Genomic DNA, 8,647 nt, shown 5'->3' on the forward strand with positions numbered 1-8,647 from the left:
CATATTTTGTAACCCCATCTCCCCCAATAATGAATACAGATTGTCCTTGTACCTCTATTTGCCATTAATGTGTTTATAGAAACCTTGTTCTTATCCTTCACAGAAGTGGCCTGGTTAAGTCTTAAGCTTTCATTTCTCTAATTTTCTTTCTGCATCACCTAACAATATCCTTTAACATTTCCTGAGTTACTTGCCTCTCTGTCCGAAGGTGATGCACCTTCTGGTTTTCCCCAAGTTCCTGCAAAAGGCCCATGACATACAGAACTTCACCTGTTGGCTAAAGTATGCCTCAGAGGAGGAAAATACAAGAGTCTATAAATTAAAACAGGGAAAGCAAGCAAGGAAAGTAAAAGAAGAGGCTGGGAAGGCTAACAAAAACTGGGACCCCCTTGATCACTTACTTCCTCCTACCCTTGCAGTACCTCAAATCCTTCCTCCAATTCCTCTTGCTGTGGAGCCAATTCCTCCTCCTCTCCCAGCTGTCATTCCTTTACCACCTCTTCACCCAGTTATACCTCCAACACCTTCCCCTCTACCCTCTCCTTACTCTCTTTACCCTTCACTACTGTTCCCTTACCTCTGCCATCTCATGCACCCCTTATTCACCAGCGAGTTCCTGCTCTGCCTCCCCCACCACAAATGAGAAGCCAAACAACATCTCAGAATCTCATGCCCAAGAGTGAAGTTACCCAGTCAGCCTCCACAGCTGATGTTGTAACACCCGGTCCAAAGAGGCTGAAGTGGGAAAATTGTTCCCTCTCAGAGAAGTTCCCATGTGCAGGGTGGCCAGTGAGATTGGATTTGTAAACGCTGACTTGACTGTGGCCAAAGTTAGAAACTTTAAGAAAGAATTGTGAAATTTAGTGGAAGACCTAGTAGGAATCGCAAATCAACTTGATCCATTTTTAGGCCCTAATATTTATACATGGGGAGAATTGAACTCCATCTTTAACATCCTATTTTCCCCAGAAGAGACTCGATTAATAAGAACTGAAGGAATGAAAATTTGGGAGTGAGAAAACCAGCTTGGGCCCCCAGGTGACTAAACAATGCCTTTAGTGGAGCCTGACTGGGACCCTAATCAAGAAGAAGGGAGAAGGAATATGAGAGATTACAGGTCCCTGATGACCTGAGGGATAAAAGAATCAGTCCCTAGAGGGAGTAATACCAGGTTAGCGTTTGACGGCACCCAGGAAAAAGATGAGACCCCAGCACCATGGCTTAATGGGCTAAAACAAAACTTCCAGATTTACTCGGATGTTGACCCAGACAGCCCAGAAGGCCAATCTCGGGTTCCGTGTGGTCAGGGATGACCCTGAGAATCCTTTTTTCCCAGCCTGGTGTTTCAAAGAAGGAGTCTGAATTCTTTGGCTTTGGTTTCCAATGTTGTTTATTGTTTCTTATTTTTAACATTTTTTCTCTGGCCTGCCAGAGGTCAGACAGAGGCACACTCCCTGCTCCCAGGCTTGTGTCTACGTTTTATACTATGAACTATGTGTACTTTATTTATCATTATTTTCCAATACCTAAAGCCACACAGCAGGGGACTTTCAGTATTAATCAAAACAAATGCACCATTTATTGAGTGCCCACAGCAAATGCGATAGAAGGATTAGAAAGAATATGAAGGACAGAGAGAGAAAAGGAAGGAGGGAATAGCTACCAACAGAGAGATGAAATCCTCGTGGTCGTGCCAAGAGATCCGTCTGGTCACGCTGGGGAGAGTCTCAAAGTCTTTGGTTAACTCAGGGCTCTTTTATAATCTACCGCCAGGAGGGGAGCAGGACGGCACATGGAGGGAACAGTGGAGAATAAATCCATTGGGAGCCGGTACAGACAGCCCAGTTCTGAACAGCACAAACCGGTGCCAGCAGTGAGCGGGGCCCGTTGTTTAAGGACTGGTTCCTATGGGAAACATCCTGCTTCCCATGGCAGACATCCCGCTCCAGTCAGACCAGCACCCCTGGGTTAGAATTTGAAGGGTCTCAGTCTCAGTCCTTGGGGAGGGCTTCAATCTCTGTCCTTGACTGTGGTCGTGAGGCAAATGAGGGATCTTTGGACCGTGTCTTACAGAATGACATCCCAAAGCATAAAAAATTTCTGCATTTTCCTGTAAAAAAAATTAATGAATGAATAAATGATAATTATTAGTTCTAATTTATTTACAATAGTATTATTCTATATTTGTATGACCAAATTTTAATATTTGTATTTTAAAATCTATGCATTATTAGGAAGCAAAAAATTTATTGGTCATTGGTTTTAAGTAACACAATTCCCTTCATTAATTCATAGACCAGGGTGGCTTTGGTTTCTCCTGCTTTATGCTAATTAGTCCTATTTTAAATCCTTTTGTAATCTTTTTTATCATTTTCAGAGGGTAAAAGGGGCCACTGTGGGGTCCCTGGAGACATTTCTGGGGCATATTTGGGGCAATTTTGGGTCTGGGGAAGGAATTCAGAGAGAACCTTGAGAGTCTGGAGGGCCCTTGGCGGAGCTGGGTTGGGCATTTGGAGGGGCACTCAGGGATTCTGAGGGGTCAGTTCGGGGTCCGCGGCAGCACCTGGGGGTCCAGGGGGGCCCTTGGCAGTCAGGGAGGGGAATTTGGGGGCCTTCGGGGTCCGGGAGGGCCCTTGGGGGGCTCGAACGGGGCTCCCTGGGGCGCAGGGGGTGATGGGAGTTGTAAGCGCGGGCATCATACGGTTTAACGGGGCCGCGGAGCATCACGGGAGTTCGAAACGCAGCTGCAATGGCTCTCGGTGGGGCGCGGGGCATGACGGGAGATGAAGTCCCGGCTAGAATAGCGCTGGATGTGCGCCGAGGAGCATGCTGGGAGCTGTAGTCCCGGAAGTGGTTCGAACACCATGTTTGGGGGTCCGGGAAGGCTCTTGGGGGACGGTTTTGCGTCCGAGCCGCGACTTGAGGCCCTGGCAGGGAACGCAAACGGTTCGGGAGCCCTTGGGAGGAGGTCTGGTACCTCTGACCAGGCTCTTTAGGGTGCGGGGCAAGGCAGGAGTTTCAGGCGCGGGACTGTGTTCTGAGGGGCTCTGGGGCCGCGGGGGAGGAAAGATGAATTCCCAGAAGTGGCTGTACCGGGCATCTGTGGGGTTGGGAGCACTCAGGGGATCCGGGGACGCTGTGGGAGATCCCGAATGGGCGCTGAGGGAACACTGAGGGATCCTGGAAGGTCTGGGGGACACTTCTGGGACAGATGCGGGCGGATGCCCGGGTTCTGTGGAGTGCAGGGCATGACGGGAGTTGTAGTCCTGGCTTCAATTGGGCTGTATTCGGCCGCGGGGCATGGTGGGAGATGTAGGCAAAAAATGTAGCGCCCATTTAGGCACCGCCCCCAGACCCGAATCCGAGGTGCTGATTAGCTGCAACTGGTGATAGGCGGGAGCCTTGGCAAATGGGATGCGTTGTAGGTGGGAATAGCCAAATCACCCTCCTCCAGTCCCTGCCACTACAGCCAATTCATTCCCAGTACAGACCACTATAACTCCAGTAAAGTCCATTTCATCCCAAGTAGAACCCAGTTCAATGCCAATGTCCCTCCAGTCCCTCCCAGTGCAGCCCAGTCCGTCCCAATACACCTGAATTCATTCCCAGTCGTTCCCAGTTCCTCCCAGTGTCATCCACAGGATGCCCCAGTGTCCCCAGTATTCTCTGCAATCATCCCAGTGTCCCCAGTGAGTCCCAGTCACCCCCAGTGTCACTCCCAGTATGTCAAGTGTTTCCCACAGCGTTCCCAATGTTCCCCAGTATGTCCCAGTCCTTCCCAGTGTCTCCCACAGCGTTCCCAGTGTTCCCCAGTATGTCCCAGTCCTCCATAGTGTTTCCAAGGACAGTTTCATTTCTCACAGTGGCCGTAGCAGCCAAATCCAGCAGTGGGGTCAGTGCAGTGCCCATGGCCACAGCCCCTTGCAGGGGCCCAGTGCAGCTTGGGCTGATGATCCACCCTCACAGCTGGCCCAGGGCAGCTCTGCAGTGGCTTTGGTGGCACCTGGGGCTGGCACACACCTGAGCAGTGTTTCTGTTTGCACTGGGGAAATCAGCAGTTTGAGATTGCTGCAAAAAGTACAAAAAGTGAAAACCCCACTTAGGTTGGGTGCAACCAGCTCTGCAAGCACAGCAGGGCCCAGGGGAGTGAGGACAGACAGGATGGGGCTGGGCAATATGGAGCAAGTTGTCCACATGGGGTCAGAGCTCCAGGCACAGCTTCTGTGAGCAGGCCAAAGCTGCTGAGGAGAGACCCTGGGTCAATATCAATCACAGAATGCTGCAATCACCTCTGCTCTAAAGTGAAATAAAATAAAATACATCCTTTAAAATAGAAAAGTGTATTTCTTACAAGTTTTTTGAAATCTTTCTGCATAATTGGACCAGGAAAACTTTAATGACCCTCTCAGGACTTTGATGTTGTTTACATCAGACTCAGTCCCTGAGAGTGTCTTCAAAAAACTTCTCAACAACTCAAAAATAAATTGAAACTCTGAAGTTTCTTGAAGTTTTAATTGTTCTACTGAGACACACGACTGAGAAAGTGTCCCCAGGTTCCAGTCAGAGCAGAACACTGGAGGCAGTGATGGCAGCTGGGGACAAACAAGGCAAAGATGTCTCTGGTGCTGAGCAAAGCTGGATGTGTTTCAGGAATGCAAAGGCCAAAGCCTGAGCCCCAGCCCCTGGCCAGGCAGATCCTGTCCCTCCCTCCTTGCTCAGGGCTCTTCCCAGGATGGGCACTGGCATGTGGGGATGTGCAATGCCAAGGGCAGGAGCATGGGGCGGCCCCTGCCAGGCTGCTGAGCAGGGACAAGGAGGCAATGAGGCCCCAGGCCTGCAAGGGTCACTTGTCTCCTGCTCCTGCCTCAGGCCCAGGCCCAGCAGCCATGGCCAAAGTGCTGCCCAAGTTGGCTCTGGCAGGGCTGTCTTGCAGCTGCTGCCCATCCCTGTGCCCTGTGCAGACCAGGCTGTCCCACGGTGTCCCTGCCCTGCGCCTCTGTCCCTGCAGGCTGTCAGCATCCCCTGGCTGCCCCACCTGGCTGGGCCCTTCCTTTGCTGACAGCTCTGCCTCCTGCCTGCCTCTGCCTGCCCACACAAAGCCTGGGGCTGACCCAGACTCCTTCTCGGGGACGTGCTGCACCACAGCCCTGGCCTGGGAGGGAAATTCTTTTCTCTTGGTTCCCATTCTGGGTCTTCACAGCTGCACTTGGTGGCATTATTGATATCTCAGGTTCATTTCCACTATGAAGAAGAGGTCTAATATATTTGAATCCACCTTTCTCGTCCTCACAGGCTGTTCTTGTTCTGCCCTCAGTCTCCACTGAACCCAGGACTTCCAGCTCCCATACAGTGATCATGTTCTTGGGGCCTCCAAATCCCATCCTGGGAGATCTCTGGTCCTGCTCAAAGGTTTTCAGCCTTGGAGATGTGATTTAAGTCCAGGAATGTCTGAGTACATTTTTGCCAAAAGCTTGTACTGGGAAATATAATACAGAATAATACACTCTGTCTTTGACTGAGGGCAGATTTAGATTTTCTATAAGGATGAAATATTTTGTGATGACGGTGTCAGGACACTGGCACATGTTGCCCTTGGAATAGAAACCCCATCCCTGGATGTGTTTAAGGTCAGGTGCTTTGTACAACCTGAACGAGTGAAGGTGTTCCTGGGTAATGGAAGATGAGTTTTACCAGAGGCTCTTTTAGGTCTCTTCTAACTCAAACCATTTTACAATTCTTTGATTCTTATATCCCAACTGCTTCTCCGCAGGGCTGCAAGTACCTATGCACACCATGCCAGCATTTTAATTTGGCCTAATTCCCAACATTTCCTTAAAAAGGAAAGAATTGCCATATCAGGGACAAGAATTGCCGTGTTTATGGAGGAACCATTGAAAGCCCAAAAAGTAAAGAAACTGAAAACAACATCTCAGTGTGAAATATTCACCAAGCGGGACAACGGCAGAGACTCTAATGATGACCACCCAGCTGAGGATGGGAGTTTCTGCCTTAGGGTCTGAGTATCAGGATGGAAAGTCACTCCCAGGAGGAATCCCTGTGCATTTCCCTCTGCCATGGCTCTGCCCTTCCTGATCCAGCAGCTGTGAAGCAGCAGAGATGGGGCAGTGCAGGGACAGGGCTGGCTCTGACAGGGCTGTTGGGGTTTAGGAATGGTGCTCTCCAATTTACTACTCCCACTACAAAGACCACGTGTCTCCCCAGATTTATATTCCCGCCATTGTCCCCCACCCCACAGAGGCTTTACCTGCCTGGCCCTGCTTGATCTCAGCCCATGTTTCACAGTCAGGGATAACCTGGAGATTGTGTCCATGGTTAAATCCACCCCTCGCTCACGAGCCCATCTGAAGGTTGCATCTCTTCCCTGATAACTTGAGGTGTCCAGAAATAACTCACCCTTGTGTGGCCAGTCCAGACCCCCCTGAGACACTTTAATCCTGGCAACCCCATCCTCCTGTCCGTTGTTGTCATGCTCTTTGGTGCCCGACTCTTGGGCACGTGAGCATCCACAGGAGGGACTTGCACAGCCAACTTCTCCCCCAGACAGAGATGTCATGCCCCAGTCCAGCAGCTGTAGAGAGTTAGGGATATGCGTGCAGAAGAAATCGGGCTGTACGGTCAGTCAGGACATCCTCCCCCCTACAGTCAGACCTTTGCTTTGTACCTGTGCTCGGAGGATTCCGACACTGACTCGGGCTTTAACAAAAAGGGAGCAGTGGCATACAAGGTCACTAGCTGCAGCGCTCCTGCGTGGGTTAAGGGGATAACAGAGAAAGATCGAACCCCACTTACAGACTGGCGGAAAATAAAAATGGCTTGCGCGGTGTGGGCTCTGTCTGCAAAACTGGTGTTCTCGGTCCGTGTTGGGGGGGCAGGCGGAAACCAAAGAACCTACTCCCTGGTAAACCCGAAAGTCGTGCAGGCAATTGTTAAAGCAGTTGCAGACAGGGGGATTAATTCTGCCCGTTTCTGATCTGCACCGTGCTCTGGGCAGCTTCCTCCAGGAAAGCAGCAAGCACAGCCAGGTGAGTGGATGGGCAGGGCGGCTCAGCTGCTCCCGGGGGCAGCTCGAAGGGCAGCCTCTACCCCGTCCACTCCGTGTCCCCCCAGGCCAGCGCCTTCGACAAGCAGCTGCCGGAGGAGGCCGTCCTGCCCTGCCTGCTGGAGGTGCTCCCCAGCTGGTGGCATGAGGCGGGCCTGCTGCCGGAGCACGCCGGAGGCCGCCTGTTCACTGACATCGCCAACCAGTCCTACCTGCTCATGAGCGGCTGGGAGCCGCGGGCAGCCACAACCGCCCCCACCCCGCCATAAACTCCTGTTCCCCCGGAACTCGCCTGGTCCCTCCTGCACCACCAAGCCCCGGATCGCCCCGCCCCAGCAAGAACGCCCCGCCCTGGTCCCGCCTCCGGTCCCGCCCCCTCACTGCATGCGTGGAGCGCCCTGCCCCGTCCCGCGGCTCAGCCAATTGTGTTGCGTCGCGTGGCTGTCGCCAGGCAGTGCGCGGCCGTTGGGTGTGAAGTGGCCAAGCGGGGCGCCGTCCGCCCGCCGTTTAAAATGCTGCGGGGCGGGCGAGCAGCGGTGCCGCCGCAGAGGTGAACGTGCCACAGGGCCAGAGATGTGGCCTTGAGGTGCAGTCCCGAGCGGGGAGGCTGTGGTGAGGCAGGCAGGGGAAGGGAGAATGTCGCTTATTGGAGGGAGCCCCAAAGAGTGGCTGGAAGGGATGCTGGGTGATCAAGGACCCCCCAGGAGTAGAGGGAGGGCGTATCGGCTGATGGGGTGTCCCAAGGAGAGGTTGGGGAGAGTTGGGGTGTCCGCTGGTGGGGAGAAGCGGCTGGAGCACTTGCACAGGCCGGTGGTGAGGAGGCCGGCGGGGCCTGTCGGAGTAGGCTCAGCCTGGCTGGTGGGTATGGCTAACGCCGCCCTCCTGCAGGACCATGGCGCAGGTCCTGTTCGAGGCAGACCTGCACGGGCTGCTGAAGCTGGACAGGCTGATCCCAAACGCGCCGCCTGTGCGATGGCAGCACAAGGCCAAGGAGAGCAGCCCCGTCAGCGTGTCGCCCATGAAGCTGGCCAATCGCTCTCACAGCTCCAGCAAGACGCCGTCCAAGATACCCGGTGAGCGCCGGCCACCAGCGGCAGAGGTTGAGTGTGGGAGCCTCGCCCAGGCTGCTTGTCTGTAGCCATGGGGCTCTGGGCTCCCTGCCACACTGCCCTACTGGCTGCTGCTCAGGCAGGAGGAGGTGGGCTGTGCTCCTGACAGCCACCCACCTCCTTGCCAGCATGAGGGGCAGAGCTCTGAGCACTGGGGCTGGTGAGCTGCTATTCGCCCAGCTGAGCCTTGCTGGCACAGCTGTATGCTAGGATGAGTGTGGGCAGGACTGTCAGCTGACAGCTTTACATCTTGTGAGCGTTTTTGTATCTTCCCCTTATCTCTGGACTCTGGAATTGTTGCACTAGACCCAAGGAGTTGCACCACACAGTCCCCAACCAACTTGGTGGCAGGGAGGAAAATATAAGTTAGTTGTGACTGGGTGGCATGAGACCTCAGAGTCCTACTTGTCTGGTGGGTGTGATGTGGAAGGGTGTTGGGTTTGCTCCCGTGAAAGCTCTAATACAGGCTGTTAAATAG

Source organism: Melospiza melodia, unplaced genomic scaffold (genome assembly GCF_035770615.1).
Source record: "Melospiza melodia melodia isolate bMelMel2 unplaced genomic scaffold, bMelMel2.pri scaffold_45, whole genome shotgun sequence".
NCBI lineage: Eukaryota > Metazoa > Chordata > Aves > Passeriformes > Passerellidae > Melospiza > Melospiza melodia.